The sequence below is a fragment of the Odocoileus virginianus genome, chromosome 32 (assembly GCF_023699985.2).
Source record: "Odocoileus virginianus isolate 20LAN1187 ecotype Illinois chromosome 32, Ovbor_1.2, whole genome shotgun sequence".
In the NCBI taxonomy this organism is placed as follows: domain Eukaryota; kingdom Metazoa; phylum Chordata; class Mammalia; order Artiodactyla; family Cervidae; genus Odocoileus; species Odocoileus virginianus.
The window spans coordinates 15,610,754-15,627,297 of record NC_069705.1 but is presented as its reverse complement, the minus strand read 5'-3'; the positions used below and the strand labels follow the sequence as shown (position 1 = coordinate 15,627,297).

The following is a 16,544-nucleotide window of genomic DNA, read 5'->3' as shown; positions in this document are numbered from 1 at the left end:
CAAATTTTGATGCTTTGTGGTTCTATTTTTGTTCCTAAGATGTATCTCCACTTGTCTTAATCAGTTTAGGCTGCTAAAACAGAACATCGTGGGGCTTCCGTGATAGCTCAGTTGGTAAAGAATCCGCCTGCAATGCAGAAGACCCCGGTTTGATTCCTGGTCGGGAAGATACGCTGCAGAAGGGACAGGCTACCCACTCCAGTATTCTTGGGCTTCCCTGGTGGATCAGCTGGTGAAGAATCTGCCTGCAATATGGGAGACCTGGGTTCGATCCCAACCAGAACATCATGGTGTATGCTAAGTCACTTCAGTCGTGTCTAACTCTTTGTGACCCCATGGACTGTAGCCCACCAGGCTCCTCTGTCTGTGGAATTCTCCAGGCAAGAATACTGGAGATGATTGCCATGCCCTCCTCCAGGGGACCTTCCAGACCCAGGGATCAAACTTGCATCTCTTACTTCTCCTGCATTGGTGGGTGGGTTCTTAACCACTAGCGTCACCTGGGAAGCACCTGCGAACACTGTAGAGTGGGTACTTAAACAACAAACGTTTATTTCTCACAGCTCTGGAGGTTAGGAAGTAGAAGATCGAGGTAAAAGCCAACTCAGTGTCTGGTGAGGGTCCACTTCCTGGTTTGCACCTTGCTGTTATCCTCACATTACTGCTTAGAAGGGCAGCAATCCCTTTCATGAGGGCTCCACCCTCATGACCTAATTACCTCCCAAAGATCCCACCTCCAAATACCATCCCAATGAGAAATGAGAATTCAACAAATATTCAGTCTTTCACACCCTTAGATTGAGTTGCTGCCAGACTGCACGAAGTTTCCCTCTGAGTCCATGACAAGCATGGAGAAAAATTTTTAAAGGTATTAGACCTTTTTGCCTGAGGCTGGCACAGATGGAGACACTTACATGCCATGAGCTTCAAGGCTCTCAATCCAAGTCAAGCCACCCTGACCCACACAGAATCCCTGATCTTCCACCTCTACTGATGTCACACTGTCAAGGTTAGAAGGTCAGATTCAGATGTAGACAATTCCCAGATTCCTTAGAATTCTAAGTCCACCAGTGGCAGCAGTAAGAGACCTAGTCCCCTTCTGCCAGGACCTGAACCGCACGCAGCCTGCATCTCTTCTTCCTTCACCCACATTGGCTCCATCCTATGCTGCAAGGGACCTTATGAATGTCCATGTGGACACTCAGGCCACCCAGGTCTGTACTCTCCCCATAGGTAGCCAATCTTTGATCACGGTTCCTTGGGTGCAGGGGTAGGGGTAGGCACGTCAGCTTTGCCATCTGCTCTTTGGGAGCATGGGCCCAGGAAGTGCTTGGGCAAAGAATTCTGAGATCCTAGTGCCCAGAGATGGTCACTGTATGAACAGATCTTCTTAGCCCAAAGACCCCACCCCATCAGAAGCAGTTCAACTAAGAGAGTGAAGTTCTCAGACGTGCAGGGCCCACTGCAAGGACTCTTCTTGTCAGATCTAGGGGTGATTTTGAAATTCAGACTGTTGACTATTTAACAAAGTACAAGCAGCCTGATTGGTTTCATCCCCATCCATACCCAAAATGGTCTAAATGAATCACTGTACACATTCAGTCTTTGTCTTCTCAGTATCTTTGGCAGTCATTGGGGAAAGTGAGATAGACCTGGAAGATCTGGTGGAGACGCCTTTTCTTTCTTTTATGTTTGAAAGAAGGGTGGGGTAGTGGGGTGATAAAAGAGGTCTGAGGTTCAGATGTGGAACATGACTCTGTTCTTGGCTTCTGTCGCAAGATGATGGAATGCACAACACTGCTGAGATGGTAATGAAAGTGTTTCTCTTTTATTTATGCTCCATCTCTATTCTAAAAGTATGAGACCACATTACGGTTCAATTTATTACACTTCATTTTGCCTTTCTTAGCTTTTGTCATTATGCAATCTTTCACACGTGGCATTTCATTTCATTCCGGTATGATAGGCTGCCTTCAAGAGTAACTGATTTCTAATATCTGATTCAGTAATAACTTAACATATGCCTTGCATAAATAGATACTTAATACTTTTTAGGTATCAGGTACAGTGTTACAGGCTGGGACTATAACAGTGAACAAGACAGACTGCTTCTGTCCTAATTAAATTTACAGTCTAGTGGGGGAAACAGACCAAGGAAAAAAGGGGGGAAATCATCCATTTTAATAAGTAGCTCTGAGGAGGGACATAACACAAAAGACTGAAATGCAGAATAAATAGTGGGATTGTTGGAGCTATTTCAGGCCTTGGCTTCAAAAAAGATCCTCTTTTAAAGAGGCTTTTTCTGACTTTTTAATAAAACTAGCAATCATTCCTCTCCAGCACTTCTTATTTCCTTCTCATCTTTATTTTCTCACGCATACACACATATAATTCACTTACTTGTTTTGGTTTCTCTTTCTCTGCTTTACGTAAGTTCTATGAAGTCAAGGACTATTGCCTTTCTATAATGATGGTTGTCTTTGTTTTTTTCTTCTGGGATTAGAAGGTGTCTGGCACAGAGTAGGTGTTCAATAAATATTTGTTGGATGAATGAATGAATGAAGCAGTCAGAGAGAGAAAGAAACTTTTGGAGAAAGAAACATTTAAACTGAGGTCTAAAAATGGATCTAGTCATGCAGGGTGGTGGGGTAGACGGGAGCAGGAGGAGGAGACCTTTCCAGACAGAGAAAACAGCAGATACAAAGATCCTGAGGTATGAACGAGGTTAGCACTAAGGGAATGAAGGAGGCCCACGTGTTGGAAGCATGTGTTGGACAGCGGATGGAGCAAAGTTTGGAAACACGGGCGTGGCAGGTCTGTGGTGTGTTTCCAGACCAAGGTAAAGACTGTTTTTTGGTTTTCTTTTTACTTTTTATACTGGAGTATAGTTGATTTTGTGTTAATTTCAGTTATACATACGCAGAACCAGAGATCAAATTGCCAATACCCGCTGAATCATCGAAAAAGCAAGAGTTCCAGAAAAAACATCTACTTCTGCTTTATTGACTATGCCCAAGCCTTTGACTGTGTGGATCACAACAAACTGTGGGAAATTCTTCAAGAGATGGGAATACCAGACCACCTTACCTGTCTCCTGAGAAACCTGTATACAGGTCAAAATGCAACAATTAGAACTGGACATGGAACAGACTGTTTCCAAATTGGGAAAGGAGTACGTCAAGGCTGCATGTTATCACCCTGCTTATTAAACTTATATGCAGAGTACATCATGTGAAATGCGGGCTGGATGAATACAAGCTGGAATCAAGATTGCGGGGAGAAATATCAATAACCTCAGATATGCAGATAACACCACCCTTATGGCAGAAAACAAAGAAGAACTAAACAGCTTCTTGATGAAAGTAAAAGAGGAGAGTGAAAAAGTTGGCTTAAAATTCAGCATTCAGAAAACTAAGATCATGGCATCTGGTCCCATCATTTCATGGCAAATAGATGGGGAAACAATGAAAACAGTGAGATACTTTATTTGGTGGTGGTGGGGGGGGCTCCAAAATCACTGCAGATGGTGACTGCAGCCATGAAATTAAAAGACACTTGCTCCTTGGAAGAAAAGCTATGACCAACCTAGACAGCATATTAAAAAGCAGAGACTTACTTTGCCAACAAAGGTCCATCTAGTCAAAGCTATGGTTTTCCAGTAGTCATGTATGGATGTGAGAGTTGGACTAAGAAAGCTGAGCGCCGAAGAATTGATGCTTTTGAACTGTGTTTTGGAGAAGACTCTGGAGAGTCCCTTGGACTGTAAGGAGATCAAACCAGTCCATCCTGAAGGAAATCTGTCCTGAATACTCATTGGAAGGACTGATGCTGAAGCTGAAACTCCAATACTTTGGCCACCTGATGTGAAGAACTGACTCATTTGCAAAGACTCTGATGCTGGGAAAGACTGGAGGCAGGAGGAGAAGGGGATAACAGAGGATGAGATGGTTGGATGGCATCACCAACTCGATGGACGTGGGTTTGGGTGGACTCTGGGAGTTGGTGATGGACAGGGAGGCCTGGTGTGCTGCGGTTCATGGGGTCGCAAAGAGTCGGACACGACTGAGCAACTGAACTGATATGTATGCATCTTTTCATGTGCACACTGCTATATTCAAAATGGACAACCACCAAGGACCTACTGTATAGTACAGGGAACTCTGCTCAATGTTATGTAACAACCTAATTTGGAAAAGAATTTGAAAAAGACTGGGTTTTATGTCAATATGCTGGGAAGAAATATATGCAAGACACTAATACAATAACCTGACCTGGGTTTAAATACAATCTTAAACAGGCTTCCCAGGTAATGCTAGTGGCAAAGGTTTCACCTACCAATGCAGGAGACACAGGGGCCCAGGTTTCAATCCCTGGGTTGAGAGGGTCCCCTGGAGGAGGGCGTGGCAACTCACTCCTATATTCTTGCCTGGAGAATTCCATGGACAGAGGAGCCTGGTGGGCAACAGTTCATAAGGTCGCAAAGAGTTGGACACAACTGAAGTAACTTAGCATGCATGCACGATCTTAAACACTCTCGCTTCCTTGTAAAGCAACTACTGGAGGAAGATGAAAGTGTAATCAGAGAGACGAGTTATGAGACTATTGTAACCACCATGATAATATGAGTCAATATTCATTGAGCACTTACACTTTTCTCGCACTGGTCTAAGGATTTTACATATTATTACACATAGGTAAAATTAAAGCTTAATTGATAGATTCTATCTTCCAATAATTTTTATTAAATTTCACTCTTCCATATAACCTACTTTAGTATAAAACAAGATACAGCAAATTTTTCATTAAAGTTACTACATTAGCATTGACTAGGGTTCCAAAGAGTACACCATGATCTTAACATATCCTTCATCTTAAAAAAACAACTGAGAAATGTTTCCATAGATATTTAAGAACTACAATTGATCCTTCAACATTTGAAACTGGTCTTTGGAGGATAACAGTAATCCAGCCATCTGTGAGAAAACTTGGTTTAGGGGATATTCTAAAGCTGGGGATTCAGTTGAGAAATGAGGAAGGTAATCTAGCTTTGAGGATGATGAAGTCTAGATGAGCATGACTGCAGTGGGAAATATGCAAAGAAGATAAAGGCAAGAAAAATAAAAAAGGAAAGAATCTGAATATGTGGGAAGCCAAAGAGAGTGAATTTAAAGATGTCTTTGAATCTCTGAGAAGAGGGATATGGTGGACACCATTAATCCCCACCAGATCCCTTTTATGTGAAACTACATTGATTCCAAGGACTGCGTTGGGTGTGGTCCACTAAGAACCACAGTTTTACTCTTGCCTGGAGCAATGCCCTCAAGGACTGCCCACAGCAGAGACATGGGAGCTGCCCCACTCTCAACTCCAGGGATGTTACATCCTCACTCTAGGGGCAGCTGATGCTAATGACCGACTGATAGGGAACCTCAAGGCCACTTGAGGTTGGAACCTCAAGGTTCCAAATATGGAAACTCTGGACAACTCAGAGGAGCCGTTCAGGCTTCAGAGCTCCCTGAAGAACCTGGCTGAGACTAGATGCCAGCCATACCCACATCTTTGCCTTACCTTCTGCCCCCACCCTATCTGTTTCCCTCACTTCCTTACAGATTTCTCCAGGGAGCATTTGCTCAATAAATCACTTACATGAGAATGCCCATCTTAGGCTCTGCTTCTAAGGAGGAAGGGAGGAGGAGGGAAAGACAGGAGGCGCAGCAACGGGCAGAGGAGGGAACAGACAAGGGAAGGGAAGAACAGAGTGTGAATCTGGACTTGATCAATAGATCCTACCAGTCTTTTCCCCAACAGAGTCTGAGTCCTGCTGGAACATCCTTCACACCGGATAGACAGGATGACAGCTGGAGGGGGACACTGTGAGATACTGAAGAAGGAAGGTGTGTTTCAAGAACATTTGATCCCAATTTGACTTTCTAGTATCAATTCTTTAACTCGAGAGCCAGATGCCCACTGAACTCGTCCTCAATGCTTTCTCCTGAGTGGCCCAAAAGTTTAAATCGAAGAACTTTTCAAACCGAGAGTGGAAGGCCAGTGAGCACCTTAGGGGTCAGCAAGACCGCCCCAACAATTTTTCACGTGTTTTATTTTTGGCACAACTCGATTTAACTCATTTTGCAAGCACTCTTCCCTTCAGTGTCTAAGCCCTTGGGTATTTCAAAGGAAATTTAATCCATATGTTTCTGATTCATTTACATTTTAAGTCATAAAAATGTTATTTTTATAAGAGCTGTTTGATATCCAAGAAACTTTCTGAGCCTTTTTTTTTTCAGTCTCTTTAAAGTCTTGTTGGTCGGAGCCAGGGAGCAGACATGGTGTATGATGCATCACCCGAAAATGTGATCCAGACAGACGCAACCATAGGCTGACCTCAGAGCCACGCTTGCCCCATCAGCCAAAAATATAATGGCAACGGGATGATCAACAAAGTTGGTCTGGACACCAGAGAATCCTTGAGAAACACATGGGAAGCCAATGGTAAATGATAATAAAGATTAAAGTGGAATTCGTTAGTGTGTCATTGATGTGTTTGGGCATAAAATGACCGGACTATCAGACATTACAGCAAGCTATCATTCCTGGCAGCTTCCAGGAAGATCTGCAGACTTACTGGACCAAGTCCCACATCACCACCCAAATACTTTCCGTGAAGAAAATCATGCCTTTTCTCAGCACTGTGTATAACAACAAAACATCAAAATAACAACATCCAAGGGGCTTAAGGTAATTAATTGCATATTTTTACTACAGAGTAAAATAGGCAGTGATTATAAGGATGACATAAATGTACATTTCATGATATACCAAGATGTTCGTAACACGTTGCTAAATGAGAAATAGGGTAACAAGCCTACACATGGTCATTAGGACCACATGTTTTGTTAAGAAAAAAGATATCTAAAATGCGTTTATATATAGGTACATTACAATGGGAATGATGTTTGGTTGGTAGGTTTGGGATGTTTTCCTTTTGCTTGCTTGGTTATATTTCCTTTAACTTTTCTACAATTCGCACTGCGTGACTTAAAAAAAAAAAAAGACTTTTGTCCACACCTAAAAAATTGTAGTAGTATTCCTGTAATATGGTAAGAGAGTATTGCCCTCTTTCTCTTCACTTCGGATCCTCAAGAACAATAGTGCGTGAGGTCCAAGCCGGAGGGGGTGCCGAGGCGACCACTGGATGATGGAATCGTCTGAGAGTTGATGGAATGCAATTGTTCAGCTGGAATGGCTGAATCTATGGTGACCACGCTTTCAGAACCCCAAATTGGTCACACAATCTAACATGCGGGGGGGGGGGGGGGGGGGGCGCACGACAGGATAGATTATTTTAAATTAGAACGGTTCTCAAAATTCTGGGACAGACGGTTGTTCTGGCTACAGGGCACGTTCCTTCAGAAAGGAAGAAAAAATCCTGAAAGGTAATCTAAGGCACGCCCCGAAGGAAAAACTACTGGCTGGTGATTTGTAAAACTGTAGCTGCTGGTCCTCAGCGTCCTCTGAACAAGAGGGACTCTTCTGATTCGCTCCCGTGCAAATTCAGAGAGCACTTCACATCCAAAGCACTATCCCCTTTCACATCTGTCGGCATCTGGTCAGTTGCTGTTCAAAGCCCTGCTTGTACAAAATGTGCTATGGTTGCCAATATTAACCATTTGTAAATTCTCTCCAAACCTGTAAAACAAATGCTTTCTCCTGAAAAGCCAGTCTCTCTAATATCATCAGCACCCCGTTTATTCTCTTCTTTACACCATCCCCACCAATCGCAGGGCTGGTTCTGAATCACAAGTCATTTTCTCTTCTGTTCAGCTGGCCTCATAAGCGCCGCTTTGATCATAAAGACAGGATAAAGCAGAACAGACCCATCCTTTTCTGAGGCTCCCATTAGTAGAGAAAAGTTAAATAATCCTTAATGCTTTCATTGTTTTTAAAAAAAATCTGAATCCACTGACTTCCACTCAAAGGGAATAGGGTGAGTGGAGAATTCAATTAATTATCATAGAAAATCAAGTTATTTCAAAACCCTGGAAAGACTTCTTGCTTTGACATTCTGTGATGATTCTATTTAAATATATTGTATTCTCACCTTCTGGAATGGCTGCATTCATTTTCAATAAGCATTAACTTTGAAGCTCAAAAATGATGAAAAGTTTAACCAATTGGCCTATCATGGTTAATCATACTCTGCTACCCATCTGCTAGACTCAAAGGCCGGCCAACCTCTCCTCCAAAAGCCAGCATTTTCTTTAAAAGCTCACAGGGCCTTGGTTATAGATGGACGTCATGGAGAGATAATGTCCACTCCAATGAGTCCTACATCAATTAACCTAAGAAGTTCATCCCATAGCAAAATAATAGGATGCTTTCTTGATCCCCTGGTCTGAGAAAAGGTGTGTGTGTGAGAGAGAGAGAGAGAAAGAGAGGGTAATGGGGTGGAGAAGGAGGGAAAGAGGACGGGAGAGAAGGAGAAAGAAATCGATTTGGTTTTTGAGGTCTGCCCTGAGGATTCTACTGTTGTCACTGTACCAAGGGTTTTGGATACAAATATCACCAAATCAGTGGCAACCAGCATTAGAGCTGGTATGAAATACTGTTACACATTGGAGGTGCCTAGTAAATAATAATCTCATCATATTAACTCATGATTCACTCATTCATTCTACAGCTAACTCACGAACCCAGTAAAATGGGACACGAAATCTCTGCTTTCAAGGAATATACACACCAGCATTTGGACAAACAAACTCAGGGTGAAACGAATGTAACAATGACGGCTGCACTTGGTACTATGAGAGGGAAGGTAACTTTCCCAGAAAAGCTGGCACTTGAGTTGCTTCTCTTTTTCTTTTTTCGGCTGTGCCCGCGGCTTGCAGGATCTCACTGTTCCCTGATCAGGGATCATACCTGGGCCATGGCAGCGAAAGCACAGAATCCTAACCACTAGGTCACCAGGGAACTCCCGAGATAAGTTTAAGAGGAGAATTAGGAGTTAGTGAAGTCAAGGGTGGGGCATAAGAAGAATCTGTGCAAACACTGGAAAAGAATGGGTGAATGGATTTTTTTTTTTGGTGTTTTTTGGTCAGTGGGTATCATTTGGTCAGTCCACAAAGAGTTGGACACGACGACGCGACCAACACTTTGACTTCACTTTTCGGTGCACCCTAGCATCTGGCACTTGTGTGCGTGCTTAGTCGCTCAGTTGCGTCTGACTCTTGTGACCCTGTGAACTGTAGCTCGCCAGGCTCCTCTGTCCACAGGGATTCTCCAGCCAAGAACACTGGAGTGGGTTGCCACGCTCTCCTCCAGGCGGTCTTCTCAACCCAGAGATCGAACCCATGCCTCCCGCATTGCAGGCGGATTCTTTACCATCTGAGCTACCAGGGAAGCCTTTGGTGCATGTTACTTCTGTTTCCATTCCCTTTTCTCGGGAGTAGAGGTCTGAACAGTGGAAATGGGATAGTGAGCTCACCAGCTTGAAAGCACTGCCCATGCACAGGGAATGTTGATTTTTGCTTTGTCGGCCTCCTATAAGTCAGCCAAGCCAGACTCAGTCTGATCATGTTCCTTTTTACCAGCTGGAGAAAAAGTAATATTTAGTTATAGCTCTTGGGTGCCAGGAGAGAGCTAGTGTTCTCTGTTCCATTTACACCTGCAGCGAAGCTTGTAGAAAAGAATAGAATTGTTATAAAAAAAAATCTCCCCTGGCAGCAAAGACACTTACAGTTAATGAGCTAATAAATATTGTCAAGTGACCTTTCTCTTGCCAAGTATTAAATAGTAAAGAGGGGGAAGGGAAGGATGAGAACCACGTGTTTGCTAGAGTTTAGATTCTGGGCTTCTTCTGGCCAACTTCTATTACTACTGACCATATTTTAGGCGTGTGGGTCCACTCATTCCCCAAGCTGCCTGACACTGCGAGTTCTCGAGGGCAGAGACCTTTCTTCCAGGCTGACGTCTGGTGGACTGCACCGCGTTCTTTCTCATCTAATGGACCTTCGCATGTTTACTTCTCTTTCTGCTGCCAGAGTGGAGGATGGGGGTGAGGTCCCTGCTGCAAAATTAGCCATTTTCAGCCTCATTTCCAAGTCTCATTTTCCTCCAGACATTGTTATGAACACTTGCTTTTTTCAAATTTATTTATTTTAATTGGAGGCTAACTACTTAACAATATTGTGGTGGTTTTTGCCATACATCAACATGAATCAGCCATGGGTGACATGCGTCCACCATCCCGAACCCCACCTTCCACCTCCCTCCCCACCCCATTCCTCTGGGCTGTCCCAGAGCACCAGCTTTGGGTGCCTCTGCTTCATGCATCAAATTTGCACTGGTCATCTATTTTACATATGGTAATACACATGTTTCAATGCTATTCTCTCATATTGTTCCACCCTCACCTTCTCCCATGTAGTCCAAAAGTCTGTTCTTTACATCTGTGTCTCTTCTGCTGTCTTGCATAAAGGGTCATCATTACTGTCCTTCTAAATTCCATATATATGCATTAATATACTGTATTGCTGTTTTTCTTTCTGACTTACTTCAATCTGTAAAATAGGTTCCAGTTTCATCCACCTCATTAGAACTAACTCAAATGTGTTCTTTTTTATAGGTGAGTAATATTCCATTGTGTATATGCACCACAACTTCTTTATCCATTCATCTGCGTATGGATATCTAGGTTGCTTCCATGTCCCAGCCATTGTAAACAGTGCTTCAATGAACACTGGGGTACATGTGTCTCAATTCTAGTTCCCTCAGTGTGAACATTTGTTCTTAATGCATGCATGCTAAGTTGCTTCAGTCGTGTCAGACTCTTTGCAACCCTATGGACTAGAGCCTGCCTGGCTGCTCTGCCCATGGGACTGTCCAGGCAGGAATAGTGGAGTGGGCTGCTTGCCACTCTCCAGATTATTCTTAATAATCTGCTCCAAAACTACGTGAATTTAGAAATTTCAATCCTAATACGTCATTCTAGATACCTTGGTTCTTCCAATTCCATTTATGTCTGTATGTATCCCAGGTGGCACTAGTGGTAAAGAACCTGCCTGCCAAAGCAGAAGACATAAGAGATGCAGGTTCGATCCCTGAGTAGGGAAGATCCTCTGGAGAAGGAAATGGCAACCTACTCCAGTATTCTTGCCTGGAGAATCCCATGGACAACTGGCAGGCTATAGTCCATAAGGTCGCACAGAGTTGGACATGACTGAAGTGACTTAGCACGAATGTATGCATATATGTTATGTATTATGTGTTCATGTACACATGCATGTGTATGTATGTACTTTTGGTAGCATAATGATTCAGATTCTATCTTCCAATCACTGTGATTATCCTGAGAACAAAATCCAAACTTCTCACTCTGGTTCTAGGAAGCCCTCCCTGCTCTGCCTTCTGACCTACATACTCCCTCTCACTCACACCTTCCTAACTTGCCACCTCCTTTCTGTTCCTCAAACATGTCAGGCGTTTTCTCTCTCAGGACCTCCACACTCCCTGTTTCCTGCACTTGAATTCTCTCCTCCCTGATCTGCGTCCTTCCTGACCTTCAATCCTCAATCTTCATACAAATTCCTCAAGCTAATCTTTCCCAACCTGCTCTCCAAAGTGACCATTCAGCCTCTTGCCACACCCCCTAAATCCAATTTTTTTTTTTTTTTGGTCTAGTTCCATCAAAAGTATCTCGATCATTTCTTTACTTGCTTATTTTCTTTTTTGAGAATTTGCATCTGTTTTAACTTTTATGTGCCCTTCCCCCTAGAGCAGTTCCTGGCACAAAGAAAGGGCTCAGTTAATATTCATGAAATAAAGTAATGAATGATGACCTGTCTTCTTATGTGGGGCTCCGTGATATTCCCCAATCCTCCCTACTATCAATTTTTTGGTGAAATTCTGTGATGTCTGGCAGCCAGCAGTTTGGAAAAGAGCAGAGGTTTCTATGTCAACGTGGGTCTGGTTGTATCCTGAGAACAGCCTGGTTTCCTGGAGCACCAGGTGACGGGGATGAACCAAGAGGCCGCCATTTGCACCAGCATGAGAACACGGGTTACAGCCCTCATAGGAAATAAATAGCAAAATTATGGAAAGTGGCTGGCAGCAGAGAACCTGACATGATGCCTTGAAGCTCTGAAGGGGAAAAAAAGTCAAAACTGTTGAAAAAGTCTACATTTTAATTGGCATGTCACATATCTCCCCCAAGCAACACTCGTTTGAGAAGAACGAGAAAAAAATCTTCCAACATTTTTTAGAGCTGAATACCAAATATGCAGTGGGCCAAATTCTCACTCTCTGTACACATTCAAAATGCATGTGCGTGAGGCACCGTACCTGGAAGTTAAACAGCCACAGCAGAAAAGATAAACATGCACATGTCTTACTTACGGTTGTATTTACACTTGCAGCTTTCAGGCAACTTAACTATTTGATTTTAATGCATATGTCCTTGTTAGGAGTTATCAGCACCTGGTGAAATGGACTCAGCCTCATGTCTTGATTTTAAAGTAGAGCATGTCATTATTTAAAGTGGATAACCAGCAAGATCCCATTGTATAGCACAGGGAACTCTGCTCAGCGTTATGTGGCAGCCTGGATAGGAGGGGAGTTTGAAGAAGAATGGATACTGTATACATATGGCTGAGTGCCTTTGCTGTCCACCTGGAACTATCACAACATTGTTAATTGGCTACACTGCAACATAAAATAAAAGTTTAAAACAGAAGAAAAAAAGTACATCATGTCAGGCAAAAGAAATGGTAGAAATATTTTTGTCCTCTTTGTTTTTTTTCCAACACATTAAAACAAGATTCCAGAGAGCTTACATGACTCCCCCAAAGTTCTAGAAGTCCAGAGCTGAGACAAAGTGGAACACATGCTATAGAAATGTAAACGCACATTAATTTACACATTAGCATATTTAAAGTGAAACTCCAAACTCAAGCCAGTAATTTTGAAATAGAAACATGCAATTCAATTAATGGAGGGACTTTCTCTACCTCATGTATTAATTTATTCTGGGACACAGAACTAGGATGTACACTCACATATACAACACATCACATGCACAGGACATTCTGACCTTGATTTGAAACTTGATAGTTACTAAGCTGCAACACTAGCCAAGTCATTCTTTTCTTCTGTGACTTGGTTTCCAATCTGAGAATTAATACCGGTAGTAAAGCACTTTAACAGAAGTAAGAACCACACACAGTGCTATCTTAATGTACACCTCTTCAAAGGACTAGTGGAAAGTTACAAATGGAAAAATGCCGAGGTGGCATGTACCTCCCATCCACAGTCTTCGTAGCTCAGTTTTCTAAGAAACACTGGCATTATTTACAACAAGTATGAACGATCAAGACAGTATAAAAAATGCCAAGTTGCTTAAGCAGAGGCATTTTAACTGCACAGATGGCTGGAAAGATCAAAGGCCGCATACATAAAGTCATTTTCTTGAATTCCACGAAGACATATAGCGAACTCCGAATCAGTCTAATTTGAAAAGTTGTAAATGCTCAATGATAGCTGCTGTGATCGTAAGAAGTGAGAAGGATGGGAAAGGGAGGAAAAGAAAGTAAAAGAAAAAAGTAAAAAAATGAAGTAGCCCTATCCACAAACCAAGGCAATTAAAGAGACATCTTCTGAGAATGGAAAATGAAGCCAAAAGATGAGCTCTTGAAGCTAAAGTAGGTGACCATGATATCTGGCTTCTAGAAGTTGGATACTGAGATCACCCTACTGGTGCCAACACCAGACTTCCTATATAGAAGTGACTTAGAAGCAGACATCCTGCTGGAAGCAGCGGCTGGGAGCTTCTCTGGAAGCTGCATTTGCACAGAAAGCACAATCCCTTTACAGTAAATTACATCTTTATGTGGATGGCCTTAGGGCACTGATAAAAACTGGGGGGTAGAGAGGGATCAGAAACACCCTTCACATACAGGCAACTCTTCCTTTAGACCTGCCACTGTGTTTTGAATATACATGTACCCCCCTGTATACTCTTCATGGTGGAGAAACAACAGACAGTGCCGGAACAGTGAGATGAAGCAAGACTCCTGTCTTCTTAGAGCTAGAAGGGACCTCAGACATCATCCAGTCTGTGATCTGCAGGACATACGAGGGGGTGAACCAAGTGCTGACAGCTATTGAATCTGGGTGACAGGAAGGTGGGGGGTTTGTTACAGTATGTTCACTAATCTATGTATATCTTTATATGTCATAATAAAAGTGAATGAAGGAAAGGAGGGTGATGGAGAGAAGAAAGGAAGGAAGGAATGGAGGGGGAGAGGGAAGAATGAAGCAAGGGAGGGAAGAAAGCGAGAAAGAAAGAAAAGAGAAAATGAAAGAATAAAGAGAGAAAAAAAATGAAGAGGGAGGAAGAGAGAGAGGAAGCCAGCTTCAAGTCTTGTGGAAGGGAAACACTGGCAGTTCCCCCTAAACCAAGGATGAAGCATGCCACAGCAGGAGACTCCACACTCTGCACATCTATGCAAATCCGGACCCACACTCTGACCCTACGTTTAACACGGGTATCTTACTTTGGCAGAAACCTGCCCCATCAACTGCCTCAGCTCTTGGGAAGCTCTTGGGAAGCAGGGATCCCTTTGGAGAGGTTCAGCAGGGAGGGGCTGGATCTGTCCAGAGGCAGAAAATCCGACGTGAAACCAACATGCCCCATGCGTGCTCAGCCCTCGGCCCGGCCTCTCCGTGCCACTCGAGAGGCCAGCCCAGCACATCTGCCTCCCAGCTGCAGGGCTCCATCACCACCAGACGGCCGCTTAGTTTATGGATTCGGGTTGCAATCCTTGTACAGACTCTTTTATTTCTTGAAAATCCTTCAGTACTCGGCAGTCCTAGAAAGGCATGTCAGCTCTTCGTATGCCAAATTAATCACCTGCCATTTCAGATACCAATTCCAGAAAGTGTTTAGAAGGAGAGTTAAGAGAACTTGACTTGGTGAGGAGACGGAGTTAGCTCTTTGTGTCAAGCTGAAATGAGAAGACAGACCTCCTCCTATTCCAACCCAGGTGGTGTTTTTTTCCTCTGCTACTGAGCCCTACAATGGCTGAAAACCCACTGGGAACGTTGGTGAGATCCCTTGAAACTAATTTTATATAGCAGCAGTAGTAGTGTTAGTCGCTCAGTCATGTCCAACTCTTTGCAAACCAGTGGACTGTAGCCCACCAGCCTCCTCTGTCCATGGGATTCTCCAGGCAAGAACACTGGAGTGGGTAGCCATTTCCTTCTCCAGGGGATCTTCCCAACCCAGGGATTGAACCGGGGTCTCCTGCATTGCAGGCAGATTCTTTACCATCTGAGCCACCAGGGAAGCTAATTTTACATAAGGTCTAAACAATTCACTGAAAGGTTACTAAGAGTCTGCTAGGTGCCAAGTACCGTGCTATGTGCTGGAAATAAGATACAAATGACCCCAAGAAGGTCAGAGTCAAGTGGGTAAGATTACAAAAGAACTCAGCAATGATAATCCACTGTGACATATGTAATGAGGTGTTTACACGAGCGGACTCACATGAAGACAGAAAGAAAAGGCTACAAAGAGGATGTGGCATTTGAGTTGAGTCTGGAGGGGTGACTAGGCGGCACCTACTGGTCTGATCCCATCACTTCATGGCAAATAGATGGGGAAACAGTGACTGACTTTATTTTTGGGGGCTCCAAAATCATTGCAGATGGTGATTGCAGCCATGAAATCAAAAGACGCTTACTCCTTGGAAGAAAGTTATGACCAACCTAGACAGCGTATTAAAAAGCAGAGACATTATTTTTATCAACAAAGGTCCGTCTAGTCAAGGCTATGGTTTTTCCAGTGGTCACGTATGGATGTGAGAGTTGGACTATAAAGAAAGCTGAGCACTGAAGAATTGATGCTTTTGAACTGTGGTGTTGCAGAACACTCTTGAGAGTCCCTTGGACTGCAAGGGGATCCAACCAGTCCATCCTAAAGGAAATCAGTCCTGGGTTTTCATTGGAAGGACTGCTGTTGAAACTGAAACTCCAGTATTTTGGCCACCTGATGCAAAGAGCTGACTCATTTGAAAAGACCCTGATGTTGGGATATCGAAGGCAGGAGGAGAAGGGGACGACAGAGGATGAGATGGTTAGATGGCATCACCAACTCAATGGACATGGGTGTGAGAGTTGGTGATGGACAGGGAGGCCTGGCGTGCTGTGATTCATGGAGTCGCAAAGAGTCATACACAACCGAGTGACTGAACTGATCTGATGGTTTGAGAAGAACACAGCAGGAGGAAGAGCAAGGACCAGGGTCTGGGACCGCATACTGGTGTGAGATGTGCCCCCAGCACACCCCATCCACTGAGTGGATCAGTCTTTGGGCAAACATTATTATGTACCTTCTGCATTTCCTAGGCTGAGTGGGGGTGATGCACACAAGAATCACTAGTGGTCCCTGCTCAGAAGAGCTCACTGCAAAGTCTGCTCAGAACTGCTCACAAGGGTGTCGCCTAGACTCCAGGCTGAAAGTCAGGAAGCAGAAAGGTCTCTGTTCTTTC

General features: G+C 43.6%; 1 long non-coding RNA gene across 1 annotated transcript; it reads left to right on the top strand.

Moving 5' to 3' along the window:
• Positions 1–1,063: 1,063 nt before the first annotated feature.
• LOC110148210 (uncharacterized) lies at positions 1,064–6,501 on the top strand. The gene is made up of 3 exons (XR_002317108.1): positions 1,064–1,214; positions 5,809–5,894; positions 6,288–6,501. It is a non-coding gene; the product is annotated as an uncharacterized lncRNA (long non-coding RNA).
• The last annotated feature ends 10,043 nt before the right edge of the window (positions 6,502–16,544 follow it).